We start from the raw sequence: 15,161 nt of genomic DNA on the forward strand, positions 1-15,161 counted from the left end.
TAATCACTCTTTAAAAAATCAAGCTTTTTTGTTTTGTAAATCTTTTCTTTAGAAATTTTTGGAAGTTCCCAACAATCAATTGCTTTATCAAAGTTCTCAATAAAGAATTCTTCTGAACTCACAACATGCTTTGACTCACTAGTCTTCCCGGAAGAAGAGCTAGAAAAGGATGATGTTCTATAGTGTATAGGATCCATGAACATAAACCTATGGTCTATCTATGGTTTTGTCAGAATGGCTACAGGTATGGTTTTACAGCCCTAAACGGATGACCTTATCCTAAGGCGGGACTTACTACCAGTAAGGATTCACCACACAACAAAACTTCAAAATAAAACACAAGTCTTTAAACACAGAACTATAAACTGCTTTACACTATCCTCCCCTTGGCTCTGATACCAGAAGGAAATAATTTCTTTTTTAGGAGAAATTTGGCTTTGAGAAAGGTTTTGAAGGGCGAGCATGAGCTCAGGGGATTTTGTAATGGAACTCATCCATTGCTTTACTTGGTCATCAGAAGAAATAGATTTGTATTGGGCTCCATGTTCTTCGACCATTTCAATCCAAGATTTAATGGGCATGGCAGAAGAAAGTAGTTTTTCTTTAGAAGGGGTTGACTGGGGTTCTTTAGAAGGTTCTTGAGAATCAGTAACTTTGAGAACTGCTTTACCTTTGTCTTTCCTCTTTGGCGGCATTATCTGTTTTGAAGAAATTCTCTGGTTAGAAAATCAGGAACAGAATTCTTGTCACCTTTAATAAATTCAATATCAAAATCAAAAACACTTAAAATAGCTTGCCATCGTGCAAAAATCTGTTTTGATGCAATGTTTTGAACATCTTTTTCTAAAACATGTTTTGCAGCTTTGCAATCAATTCTAAGTAAAAATTTTTAATTTAGTAAATCACTTTGGAATTTAGATATGCATAAAACAATAGAAAGAATTTCTTTTTTGATAGTAGAATAATTTTTCTGGCAATCATTCCAATGAGCAGAAACATATTGTACTATCCGTTCTTTATCATTTTCTTTTTGTTTCAATATACCTCCATAACCTATGTCTGATGCATCAGTTTCAACAATTTTAGGTAATGCAGGGTTTGCAAGAAATAAACAAGGAATATTTTTTACAGATTGCTTTATTAATCTAACAACTTTGGTATGTTCTTCTGACCATGCAGCAGGATTCTTTTTCAACCTATCATGCAAAGGTTTAGACATCCTATTGATATTAGGGCAAAAATCGAGAACATAATTTAGACTACCAAGAAATCTTTGTAATTGGGTTTTGTCCAGAATCTTATCTGGGAATTTATCTGCAAACAAAAGAGATCTTTCAATTGGGGTGATAGTTCCTTTGGAAATATGATGACCTAGGAACCGGACTTTTGTTTGAAACAAAGAAATTTTTGAACTAGAAAGGGCTAACCCAGCTTTTTTAGTAACAAGGTGAAAAGTCTTTAAATGTTGGAAATGTTGATCAATACTTTGAGAAAAAATCAACACATCATCAATGTAAACAATGCAAAACTCAGAATAGGGATTATAAATATCGTTCATGATTCTTTGGAATTCTGAGGGTGCATTTTTCAAACCAAAAGGCATTACTGTCCATTCGTATTGTCCAAAGGGAACAGTAAAAGCTGTTTTGTAACGATCTTTAGGATGGATTTGTATTTGCCAAAAATCAGACTTCATATCAAATTTAGAAAAAATGAAAGCTGAACAAAGTTTTTGGAGCAAATCTTTTTTATTAGGTATTGGGTACCTAATCCATTTTAAAGCTTTATTTAAGGGTTTGTAATTTATCACAAGTCTAGGAACGCCTCTTTCAATTTCGGAATTTTTGTTGATATAAAAAGCGGCACAAGACCAAGGTGATCTGGATTTTACAATGAGTCCTTTATTTTCAAGATCATTAATCTCATCTTTACAATGTTGTTCCAATTCCATGTTCATTTGGATTGGACGTGCTTTGGTGGGTATTTGTTTTTCATCAAAAGAATTTTCATAAGGCAAATCAACCAAATGTTGTTTCCTGTTCCAAAAAGCAGATGGTAAATCAGCACATATTTCTTTTTCAATAAGGCTTTTAAAATCGAGGATTTTTCTTTGTATAAAATCACTTTGTAGTTGACTTTCAACTCTTTGGAAATTTAAATCCTTTTGTAAACAAAATAAATTATCTTGTTTGGATTTAAGAATGGCATTGATTTTGTTTTGGTAAACAGAACAAGCTTTGACAATGTTTAAATTCCTTGTTTTAGGTTTTTCAATAAACGAGAAAACAAGGTCTTTGGATTTTGCTTTGAAATATATACCATCATAATTGACAGCATAAGGGGTTATAAGATTTATAAAAGGGGTTCCTAAAATGATAGCATGGTGTATATCATTTGTAAGAACAAAAGAAGTTTTAAATTCAATTTTATTATTATAAATCGAGGCTTCAACTTTGGAACTAACATTCAATTTTGAATTGTTAGCGGCAGAAAGTCTTTCTTTTGTTTTTTCATGAAATCTTTTGGGGACGATCTCTTCTCTGATGCAATTTAAATCGGCACCAGTATCAAAAAGGGCAATGGCGTCCATTGCAAAATCATCAGAAAAGATTAAAGTGACTTTAATCAAATACTTTCTTGTGGTGATTTGTTTTAAAACAAATAGGAAATCATTGGGTAAAGACTCAATGTTTTCCACCTTAATTTCATCACCATCATCAGGATTAGATTCATTATCTGAATTATCCTGCAATTGTTTTTGTAAAAGAAGTTGGATAGTCTCAGAATCACTTTTTTGTTTTTCTTTTAAATCTCTGATTTCACATTTGATTTCTTTTATCTCTTTCTGAAGATCTTGGATATTAGGAACCATCTTTTTTGTTTTCTTTTTATCCAAAATTTGAGTAAGATCATAAGAATTCTTTTTGATAATCGGAACTTTAGAAATCTCAGCAGAGGTTTCGGCTTTGTCGGAATCCATAGTTTTCAAAAGTTTATCAAGATAATCCTTTTGAAGATTTGGATCAAAATATGCTTTACAAGTTCAAGAAAAATCTCTTGGTCTTTACTCAAAACATTGATTTTCTTTAAATAGGAATCTGAATCAGAATCGCTGCTGCTAGATGTAGAGGTGTCTGAATCAAATAACTCATCTACTTGGAGGGGATCACTATCTCCCGTCATGGAAGACTCAGAGTCTGAGGACTCTATAAGGAGGGGGGCTATTTTAGAAAGGATGTCCTCATTGAGATCAAGCTCTTGGAGTCTTTTGTTCATTCTGCAAAACTTTGCAGTATGACCTTTCATGCCACATTTAAAACATGTAGCATCTTTGAAATTGAATGGGGTTTTAGGTTTGGCTTTAAACTCTTTCTTTTTAGAGAAACTATGTTTCTTATAAGGCCTCGAAGGTTTCTTATAAGGAAGTTTCCTAAAATCATGAAAGGGTTTCCTATGGCTCTTAGACTTGTAATGTTTCTTGTAAGGTTTCGAAGAACACTTACCATTACAGTTTTTGGAAGTAGAAGCTTTAAAGGGGTCATAGTTGAATTGCTTACAGAAACTGCCTAACTCTTGCTTAGATCTCCTAAGCTCCTGCTTCAGACGTTTCTGTAATTTCAAATCTTGACAGATCTTTAAACCTTCTTTATTGACAAAATTGACTAGTTCACCATAAGTGAGCTCGTCATAAGGAATACGATTGTCATAAAGAGCTTTGATGGAATTCCTAACCTTTTCTCCCAATAGGGTGGGTAAACCTGCAAGGAATTTTTCCTTCCAAGTTACATGATTTGCATCATCCCTAAGGAAGAGTCTGGTAAAGAAAGTGGTTTTGTATTCTTGGAAATCACTGAGTTTTCTACACCTTAAGTTGTGTAGTAACTCGGCGTTTTTGTCCCTAAGGTGAGAAGGGTCACCTATGAAGTGAAGGGAAATGGTCAATATCAGGGTGGCAACAGCATCCTGAATTGGGTTATTGAATTCGTTAAGAATGGGAGCGCCATTCTCATCGGTTTGGATGGCATTAAGGATATCTAATTGCTGCAATTTAGTGAGAAGATGATCCCACCATCCTTTAAGTTGACCAGTAAAACCCGCAATTAGGATTTCTGCAATGGCCTTGTCAGAAGTTCTTGATTGGGTTTTATAGGCATTGGCTGCCATGGTCATTTGCTGCAATACACCTAGAATGTTGTATTCAGACATTCCATCTATATTCCACTCATAGACAGAGGATGCATTATATCGAGCTTGATTCAATGCACTAGGCCTGTTATCTATAGTCAAATCAGGTGGAGATTTGGAAGTAGGGATAGCAAGTTCCCAATGGATTTTATTGGCTTTAGAAACAGGTTCTTCGGTAAAGGCTTCTAAGTCAGAAGAGGCAATAGAAGTTTGGTCATCTTTTTCTAATACTCCAATCTTGCTAGATTGAGGAGTATCAGGGGCTATCTGAACTTTGCTAGATGAGGAAGAAGCAGCTTCTATCCTATCTAATTGTTCTCTAATGGCTTTGGTAAAATCCGATTTTGATTCATGGACAAGCTTATGGCTAGTTTTCGAAACCTGAAAGGGTTTGAAAATAGGTTCCTTAAGCTTTCTATTAGAATCTGACTTTGAAGGAATAGGCTTTGGACTAGGAGAAACAGATATGGTTGACTGTTGGAATTGGTTTTCTATCCTAGTCAAAGCAAAATCCAAAGACCTTGTTTTCTCGTTTATTGAAAAACCTAAAACAAGGAATTTAAACATTGTCAAAGCTTGTTCTGTTTACCAAAACAAAATCAATGCCATTCTTAAATCCAAACAAGATAATTTATTTTGTTTACAAAAGGATTTAAATTTCCAAAGAGTTGAAAGTCAACTACAAAGTGATTTTATACAAAGAAAAATCCTCGATTTTATATATATATATATATATATATATATATATTGTTTTTTGAAGCACAATTTATGTTTATTTGTGAATTATGCTCTCCCATATGTGAATATATTTGTGTTCTACCTCTGAATTACATGCAATATCTCTGTAATGTTGTAGCACCTCTGGACTTTGATCAAAGTGGCACACACACATTTTGGACAGAATGCAGCCTAAGTCTAGAACTGAACTGCTATGGCTATTTTGCATGATTAAGAGTGTGATCTGAAGGTGGAAGAATCCTTGCAACTTTGATGATAAAGCTGAGCTATTTGTTGCATGATTGGGTGATTGAAGTGTTAGCATTATTGTCATTACTTAAAGACAAGTAATGGTTTAAGTTTGGGGGTGTGATAACTCTATTAAATGAGAGTTATTATGGCAATTCTAGAATTAAATCAATATTACTTAGAGAGTAAATGATGTGTTTCTATTGTATTTTTGTTACATTTTGCATAAACATTCATTTTACTTTAGTCTCAATAAATTTTACTTAATTTAGAATAATTTGTGCTTAAATTGTGTGCATAATTGTAGGTGTCCAGAAGCTTATATCTCATTGAAGGAGTGCTGATGCAATAGGCTTGCAAAAATGAAGAAGAACATGGCTACAAAAGAATTTAAACAAATTTGGAACAATGTAGTGCTGTAGCCATTGCTGTAGCAACCATTGCTGTAGCAATCCTGGAACAACGACAGAGAAAACTTAGCGCGGGATACTTGCAGAATCGAGATCTGCAGTTTCCTAATCTGACTTATGCACGCCTTAGGCTTTTGTTTACCCTAGTTTTCACTTATAAAAGGAGCAAGCATCATATGGTAAAGGAGGCGGTGAATTAACATCGAATAAATCAAGAGGAAAAGAAGGAAAAATCAGAATTCAAAGGAGAGCAAGTTTGCACCAGTGAAGAGATCAACAGAACTATTTGGATTCAATTTTCATCGTTCTTTACTTGTCCCTTTCTTACTCTTTGATTGAACCGATGTATTTCATGGCTGATACTTTGCTGTTTGTTTTTCTTTTCCAAAGTATGAACTAAATTTGATTGAAGTTGAGTGACAAACAATCGCAATGGGTTACTGTTCTTATGAGTTGTTGAAAGATTGTTGTAGCATTTTGCTCTAATAGCTTATATTATAATCATTATTTCGGTTGACCTCTCATTTAATGGTTCAAGTTAAGAGAAAGCCGCAAAAAGACCTATATTAGTGGCAATTATTAGAGTAATACTTGATCTTAATTTAAGTTTCCTAAATTGAGTTTAACGTGAGTCTCAAAATAGCCACACTTGAGTTAAGATTTGTGAAGAACTAGATATAGGGATTCATCTTGTAGGGTAGAGGGGTTGTATGTTCATAATGTCATACCTTAGGTGAAATAACAACTGGTCATTGTTAGGGTGCTTAAGGGTATGAGAAGTCCAACAAGCGACAGCTGAGGATGCAAAATAATTCTGCTCATGAAGAGAGTTTGATCATTTAGCTACCTCATTCTCTTTAAATTCTTCTTTACGTAATTCATCTAATTTACTTTATTACTACATTTATTTTATTAAAATTGTGAATTTCGGTAGTAATCAACTTCAATTAGATTTCTCTTTAAATAAAAGAAGTTTGCACTATCGTGGTTACTGTAGTATTTCTAGTAACATCAGTCCCTGTAGAGACGATCTTGAATATTCATCACTTTATAACTTGTTGTGTACATTTGCATATCACATCAATAACAATTGAGTTAAATTAACCAACAATGTGTTAGAAGCCAAGATTACGAAAGAAGATGTGAATGTGGCTATAAAAGATTCTGACATTGAGACATTGTATAAAAGGTTTGGTCACATTGGTGAAAAGGGGTTAGAAACTCTTGCCATAAAAGGATTTCTACCCAGCTTCTCAGATATATCCCTCAAGACTTTTGCTTATTCCTTAGCTGGAAAAACACATAGAGTAGCTTTTAAAAGGTTTTCTCAATCTAAAAAGTCGTAAATCCTTGATTTGATTCACACTGATTTTTGCATGATGTAAAGTAGATTAATTGGAGGTGCACTTTATTTTCTGACTTTTATTGATGACTATTCTACAAAGGTGTGGGCTTTTGCTTTGAAATCTAAAGATCAAGTGCTTGATATATTTAAGTTCTTCCATACTTATTTTGAGAGAGAGACGACAAGAAAATTAAAATGCGTCAGGGTAGATAATGGTGGTGAGTATAGAAGGCCATTTGACCAGTATTGCAGATCCCATAGAATTAAACTTGAGAATACTGTACCAAAAACCCCACAGTAGAATGGTATTGCAGAAAGGATGAACAGAACAATTGAAAAAAGGGCCAGGTGTATGCCTTCTGATGCCAAGCTTTATAAATCCTTCTGGGCAAAGACTATGCGTTCTGTAGTTGACTTGATTAACTTTTCTCCTTCAGCTCCATTGATGGTGATGTACCTGAGAGAGTTTGGACTAAAATATATGTTTCTTATAAATACTTGAGAGTGTTTGGTTATAGAGCATATATTCACATTCATAAGGATGAAAGATCAAAGCTTGATGACAAAGCCAAAGAATGCATTTTCTTAGGCTATGGGCATGACGAATTTGGGTACAGATTATGGGATCCAGTGCCAAGAAAATTTATCAGAAGTAAACATGTTGTGTTCCTCGAAGATCAAATAGTTAGTGATGCAGAGAATAGTGATGAGTCTCAGTCATCTCTAAAGATTCCTATTATTCCAACTTTAGTTTCTCCATTTATAGTTCATAATGATCATGGAGGAGCTGGAGAGGATAGTAATAATGGTCCAGCAGAACTAGTTGACCAGGCACCTCCAGAACCACCTGCACCACCAATTGAGCCTGAATTGAGAAGATTTACTAGAGAACGGTGACCTTCCACCAGATATCCTCCACATGAGTATATGATGCTTACAGATGAATGGGAGCTATAATGTTTTGAAGAAGTCATGTTTCACCAGCATAAAAGTGAATAGGTTAAAGCCATGCAAGAGGAGATGAAATTATTGAATGAAAACCACACTTATAACTTAGTAAAGCTTCCTAAGGCAAAAGAGGCACTGAAGAACAAATGGGTTTACAGGTTGAAAACTGAAATAACTCACAACAACGGTATAAGGCTAGACTGGTTGATGGGGTACCTAGCAACTTCTTGTTGTGTGGGCTGATCAGACTTTGCTTTCTTAGTTTCTAATTCTTCTGATGTTTGCATTGTTGCAGCATATACGGAGGGTTGTGCCTTTTTACGCTTGTTGGATGCCCTAAGAGTTCTGCTAGGAGATTTGATGGGAGGTTGCTGAGTAGTGCTTACTCTAGCAATTTCCCCAGATGTGATTTTAGCAATAATATCAAGGAAACTCTTATTTGCTTCGTCAGTTTTTGTAGCCCTGGTATCAGCTGCTTTAATTTCTGCATCAATATCATCTTGATCATTGTCTGATTCTCCATCAGTCAGAACTTTTTGTTTGCCTTTACTTAGAAATACTGTAATCGGGGGTTCATCATCCTACCCATCCTATGTCTCATCTTCGTCAACTTTTATGATGTGCTTCTTTCTACGTTTATGAGGTACTACTGGAGGTGCCTCATCCTTCTGCGTTGCTGATTCGTCTTCTGTACTATGTTCCTCCTCTATTTCTTCTTATTCTTTTTCCTTCTTCTCTTTCTTTCCTCTGCTGGTGGTGGGTCTTTTTCAGATTTTAATTCTTCTTCACTCTCTGATGTTGCCTCAGCTACTGGAGCATCCCTTATTAATGTTTGGAAATTAAACGGCTACAATAAGGAGTCATGGAAGTCTTTGTTCTTTTTCTTCATGTAGACTGCAAACTAATGTCTATGGTTTTCAAGGTGCATTAAATAATTTCTGAATCTTTGATTTTGTTCTTTCTATCCGTGTACACATTCATTGATGGTGTCACTTAATTCTTGCAGCTTCATCTCAATGCCAGTAATATTCATTGCTCTGGTCACAACAACATAATCTAGTGTTGCTGCAGCAGTAGTTTCCCTAGCAATTCTTTTAACAATTCGAGCAGTAAGAGCTCATTCATTCTTAATGCTTTCATCTTTTGCTGATATTTTCACCTGAAATACCAGACAAATCCTAGTAATGAGTGAAGGAAACAACAAAGCAGTAGTCTTGTGATTTTTCATGGCACACTCTCTAATCTCCCTCTCTATAATTTTCCTCACATCAATTGGTAGACCCTTGAAAATGGCATATAATAGGTAAGATTTTCATGGGATACGGTGGTGGTGTATGTGGTGGGTATCAATCGAGATTTTAGAAAATTTTCCCACACTTTGGCTACTGGTTTCAAGTCAATTCTATTCACTCCTCTGCTTTCTTCATTCAACCATGAACTACCCTCCACCATAAGGATTTTAAGCACATCACTCCACTTCTTAGCAGTCATATTCTCAACCATTTCTGAATACTCACAATCAATATCATATGGTAAATTATAAAAAGCATTTATTACCCTCGGATCGAAAGGGACTTGAACATTTCTTACCACTATTATGCATTGGTCCTGCCGTAACTTATTGGAGTAAAATTCCTTAGTGATTGGGAGCACAAGGTCTCGTGGGTGAGTGCAAAAATCTAGCCATCTTTTCTTTGCTACAGCAGCATAGATTGTGTTGATTGTTCCTGATGGTTGTTGAGGGAATTGAAAATCGTTTTCCTCTAAAATCTTCTTAGGCTCTATAAATTCTTCAAATTTATCCTCGGCTTTGTAACTATGGAAGCGTGATGGGTCCTTTAGTCGAGCAGCTGTCTTCTTGTACCTCGTCATTGCTAGAGCAACAAAACTGACTTATTGGATACCTAAAAAAGAAAAAACTCGTGAAAGGGACTCTAAAGTATGTGGAGAACTGTGGACTAGAAGAGAAAGAATTTGGATAAGAATGAAAAGAAGCATAGGGAAACCCTAATTCATAGGTGACGGTAAAATAGAAAAAAAATAATTAATGAGGTAAATTTCGAAATTGTATTTGAAATTTAAAATAAATCCACATTTACGTTCGGGAATTTAGGGATTATGTAATCCATTCTTATTTTTTATCTTGATTTCTTGAGCCATCTATCAAAAATTTACTCCTAACGGTGCAAAAATACTTTCCATAGTTATGTCACTATAACAGTAAGAGTCATTGCTACAACAAGTAATCTGGTGCTGCAACAACTGCGATAAAGTCCCCAGTTTGATGAGAACCACTGTTCAACTGTCATATAAAGTGTAATGCTGCAACAACTCGTGTTAGTGTTTTATCCAAAAAAAAAATTATTATTATTTATACATGCTGCAATAAAATAATAGACATAAATAAATTAGATAAAAACTTCAAAATATCAACAACCGTAAAGAAAAACATGAAAACTAAATTTAATGTTAAAGGAAAAATTGAAATAACTCCCTTAATCATTAGGTTGCCTCCCAATTAGTGCTTTATTTAAGGTCTTTCAGTCTGACCCCCCTTAATTGCTCAAACTGGATTTGTGAGGCACAAATCCTCCCTTGAATGGTGCAAATCATCATTAATATAGTGTTTCACCCGCTGCCCATTTACCATAAATTCAATGCTAGTTCTCTCATCTTTGAGGTCCACAGCCCCATGAGGATGGATTTTGATAAGTCCAAAAGGCCCTGACCATCTAGACTTTAACTTTCCTTTAAAAAGCTTTGATCTAGAGTTGTAGAGCAAAACTCGTTGACCTAGAATTAAATCCCTTTGCTGGATACGTTTATCATGCCATTGTTTTGTTTTGTCTTTGCAAATCCTTGCGTTATCATAAGAGAACTATCTTAACTCTTTAAACTCACAAAGTTAAAACTTCATATGCTCTGCTGCAACATGCATGTCCATGTTCAGTTGCTTTAGCGCCCAATATTCTTTATGCTCTAGCTCCAGTGGCAAATAGCAAGCTTTGCCATATATAATTTTGTATGGAGACATGCCAAGTAGTGTTTTGTAAGTTGTGCGATATGCCTGTAAGGAATCATGTAATCTAAAAGACCAATATTTTCTAGTAGGGTTCACCACTTTTTCTAAAATCCTTTTTATTTCCTTATTGGACACTTCTAGCTGACCATTAGATTGAGGGTGATATATTGTAGCAACCTTGTGCTTAATTCTATATTTGGCCAATGCTGCAACAAATATTCTGTTGCAAAAATGAGTGCTTTCATCACTGATGATGGCTCTAAGAGTCCCAAATCTTGTGAAAATGTTCTTTTGAATTAATCTCACCATGACTTTGGCATCATTTGTTGGTAGTGCTACAACTTCCGCCCATTTGAACACATAGTTTACAGCAACTAAAATGTATAAATCCCCAAAAGAGGGTGGGAATGGACCCATGAAATCCATCCCCCCAACATCAAATAGCTCAACTTCTAAAATGTTGGTTAATGGCACTTCATGTTTTTTAGAGATGTTCCCTGTTATTTGGCACATGTCACAATATTTAACGAACTCATAAGTATCTTTAAAAATAAAGGGTCAGTAATAACCTGATTGTATAACTTTTTTGTTGTTGTTCTGTGGCCTCCAAAATGTCCTTCATATGCTACAGCATAACATGATTGCAGTATGTTTGAAATTTCTTCACCAGATACATATCTTCTGATCATATAGTCTGAGCATATCTTGTATAAATAAGGTTCATCCAACTGATACCTTCTAACATCATTAAGAAATCTCTTCTTCTGCTGGTAACTCAGATCAGGTGGTAACAATCCACTCACCAAGTAATTAGTAAAATCTACATACCATGGAAGCCCATATTATTGTAGCATATGTGTATGATTTAGCATTAACAATTGCTCATCAGGAAATGTCTCTATGATCTCTTGCTTGATTAGAGTGCTTTCACCTGCTTCCAGCCTTAAAAGATGAAATTCTCCTTAGTTCTCAGTCCTTATTCTTTGTTTAATCTCGAAGTCAAATTCGTGTAGCAAAAGGATCCACCTTATCAACCTTGGTTTGGCATCGTTTTTTAAAATCAAATACTTTATGGCTAAGTAATCTGTGTAAACAGTCACTTTGGTGCCAACCAAATAAGCTCTAAATTTGTCAAATACAAAGACAATTGCTAGTAACTCCTTTTTCAATGGTAGTGTAATTAATCTGAGCATCAACTAGAGTTTTGTTAGCATAATAAATAGAGTGAAAAATTTTGTTCTTTCTTTGCCCTAACACTGCTCCAACAGAGTGGTTGCTGGCATCAGACATCAACTTAAAAGGTAAGTTCCAATCTGGTGTTATAACAATTGGTGCTGTAGCAAAAGCTTTCTTCAATTCTATAAAAGTCTTTAAACAAAGCTTACCAAAATAGAAAGGCCTATCATGCTCCAGCAGCTAGCATAAGAGTTTTGATAATTTAGAAAAATCCTTAATGAATGTTATATAGAATTCTGCATGTCCCAAGAAATTCCTAATGCCTTTAACTGAAGTAAGTGGTGGGAGTTTACTATTTTGACCTTCTCCACTTATATTCCTTTTCTAGAGACTTTATGGCTTAAGATTATCCCTTCTTGTACCATAAAATGACATTTTTCCTAATTCAACACTGAATTTATCTCCTCACATCTTTTAAGCATATTTTCTAGATTATGCAAACAATCATCATAGATCTCCCCAAAAATCGAAAAGTCATCCGTGAATACCTCAAGCGTTTGCTCTACCATATTTTAAAAAATAGACATCATACACCTCTGGAATATTGCTAGAGCATTGCATAAACTAAAGGACATCCTTCTGAAATCCTTCTGAAATAAGCAAAAGTTCCATAAAGACAAGTGAATATTGTCTTCTCCTTATCCTCTAGTGCTATAGCAATATGGTTGTAGCCAGAATACCCATCCAAGAACTAGTAGTACTTTTTTCCAACAAGTCTATCTAGCATCTAATCTATGAAAGTCAACCAGAAGTGATCATTCCTTATGGCTTTGTTTAGCTTCCTATAGTTCATGCAAACTCTTCATACAATCACTGTTTTTGTGGGAATAAGCTCATTCTTCTTATTTGTTACAATAGTCACTCCACCTTTCTTTGGATCACATTGTACTGGACTCACTCAGGAGCTGTCGGATATTGGGTAGATGATTCCAGCATCAAGTCATTTGATAATCTCTTTCTTCAGAACTTCTTTCATGATGGGATTTAATCTTCTTTGCTACTCTACCGAGTTGTTGTAGCAATCCTCCAGCAAGATCTTGTACATACATATGGAGGGGCTGATTCCTTTGATATCTGCCATGGTTTATTTAATGGCCTTCTTGTATCTCCCCAACATTTCCATTAAGCTCTTCACTTGATCTACATTTAAATAAGATGAAATGATTACATGTAGTGTGTTATTGTCACCAAGATAAACATATTTTAGATGTGAAGGTAGAAGTTTTAATTATAAAACATGAGGTAATTCAATAGATGGCACAGCAGGTTTCACTTGCCCATTTGAAAGATCTAGAGACTCAAAATGTCTGTCTGTCCTCACAGGTCACTTCTCTCTTAACTATGCTATATGCGTTGTTGCAGCATCTTCATCTTCAAGTTCTTCAAACATGGCGGCCTTGATTTCTTCATTGTTGCAGCAATTATTTAAGCTGTCTGTGACAGTAAGGTTCACAGCACCGACCAAATCACAATCTTCAACTTCATCAAGGCTCTTCATTACTTCCAATACATTAAAGGTAACTTACTGATCATTAACCCTCATACTCAACTCTCATTTTTTAACATCAATTAAAGTTTTTCCTGTGGCTAAAAAAGGTTTGCCTAGAATAATTTATACTTCTTTACCTGCTTCAAAGTCCAACACTATGAAATCCACTGGAAAATGAATTTATCCACTTTAATCAATACATCTTCAATCTTGCCTTCAGGATAAGCATGAGATTTGTCAGCAAGTTGCAATGTCATTGTGGTTGGTCTGACTTCTCCAACTCCCAATTATTTGAATACTGATAATGGCATAAGATTAATACTTGCTCTCAAATCACAACGTGTCTTACTATTGTATTTAGTTCCTGTGGAACAAGGAATTTTAAAACTTCCTATATCCTTTAACTTCTAAGGCATTTTACTTTAAAGTATATGGTTGCATTCTTGTCTTAGAGCAACTATTTCAAATTCTCCAAGCCTCTTTTTCCTTGCCAATATATCTTTCAAAAACTTCACATAATTTGGCATTTATTCCAATACTTCCACAAAAGAAATTTTGATATGCAGTTGTTTTAATACTTCTAAGAATTTACTAAACTGCTTGTCATGTTTTTACTTCTGAAATCATTACGGGAAGATTTCCCCTTGGGTATAATTAGGTTATGTTCTTCTTTTTGGTACTTTAACTAAAATATGAACATTCTTTTCAGACCTTAAGTTAATCACCTTGCACTGATCTTTTCTTTCTCTTCTTGGATCCTCTGTATTGCTTGGTAAATTGCCCTAAGGTATGTTGCTCAATGCTGTAGCAAGTTGTCCAATCTGATTCTCCAAGTTTCTTAAAGATATAGCTTGACTTTAGACCACTACTTCATTCTTCACAATATACTCCATAATCAGAGTTTCAAAGGAACTAAATTGATCATTACTGGTGTTTATTTTCCCTTAAAATTGCTGATGAAATCCAAGTGGCTGAGCAGGTCTGTTATGTCCATTAGATGCTGCAACATGCTGATTCTGATTGCTCCATGAAAAGTTTGGGTGCCATTTAGGATTATAGATGTTTGAAAATGGATTGCTTTGATTTTGTCTATTGAAATTGCCCACATAATTGATTAAAGCTGGATTCCCATGACAACTACCATATAGATGTCCCTCTCCACAATAAACACAAGAGACTTCAGCAACTTGGTTAGCTGTTGCTGGAGCAGTGGTCGTTGCTTTTACCATATTTGTCAATGAGGTTACTTGGGCTGATAATGCTATCAATGCATCCACATTGTGTACTCCAGTTACTCCTCTTACTGTGGCTTGTCTAATTGATGGCCATTAATAGTTATTGTTGGCTATCTTTTCTAAAATTTCATAAGCCTCACTGTATGACTTAGACAACAAGGCCCCTAGTGTTTGAGTTCAACCCATTGTAGATAGTTTCCAATTGTACACAACAAGGAATACCATGATGAAGGCATCTCCTCGGTAACTCCTTGAATCTTTCCCATGCATTACACAAGCTTTGATCTTCAAGTTGATGGAAAGATGTGATCTCATTCCTCAACTT

General features: G+C 35.0%; 1 non-coding gene across 1 annotated transcript; it reads left to right on the forward strand.

Annotated features, from left to right (window-relative positions):
• The first annotated feature begins 15,054 nt into the window (after positions 1 to 15,054).
• LOC112499473 (small nucleolar RNA R71) lies at positions 15,055 to 15,161 on the forward strand. The gene has a single exon (XR_003067067.2). It is a non-coding gene; the product is annotated as a small nucleolar RNA R71 (small nucleolar RNA).

Source organism: Citrus sinensis, chromosome 3 (assembly GCF_022201045.2).
Source record: "Citrus sinensis cultivar Valencia sweet orange chromosome 3, DVS_A1.0, whole genome shotgun sequence".
NCBI lineage: Eukaryota > Viridiplantae > Streptophyta > Magnoliopsida > Sapindales > Rutaceae > Citrus > Citrus sinensis.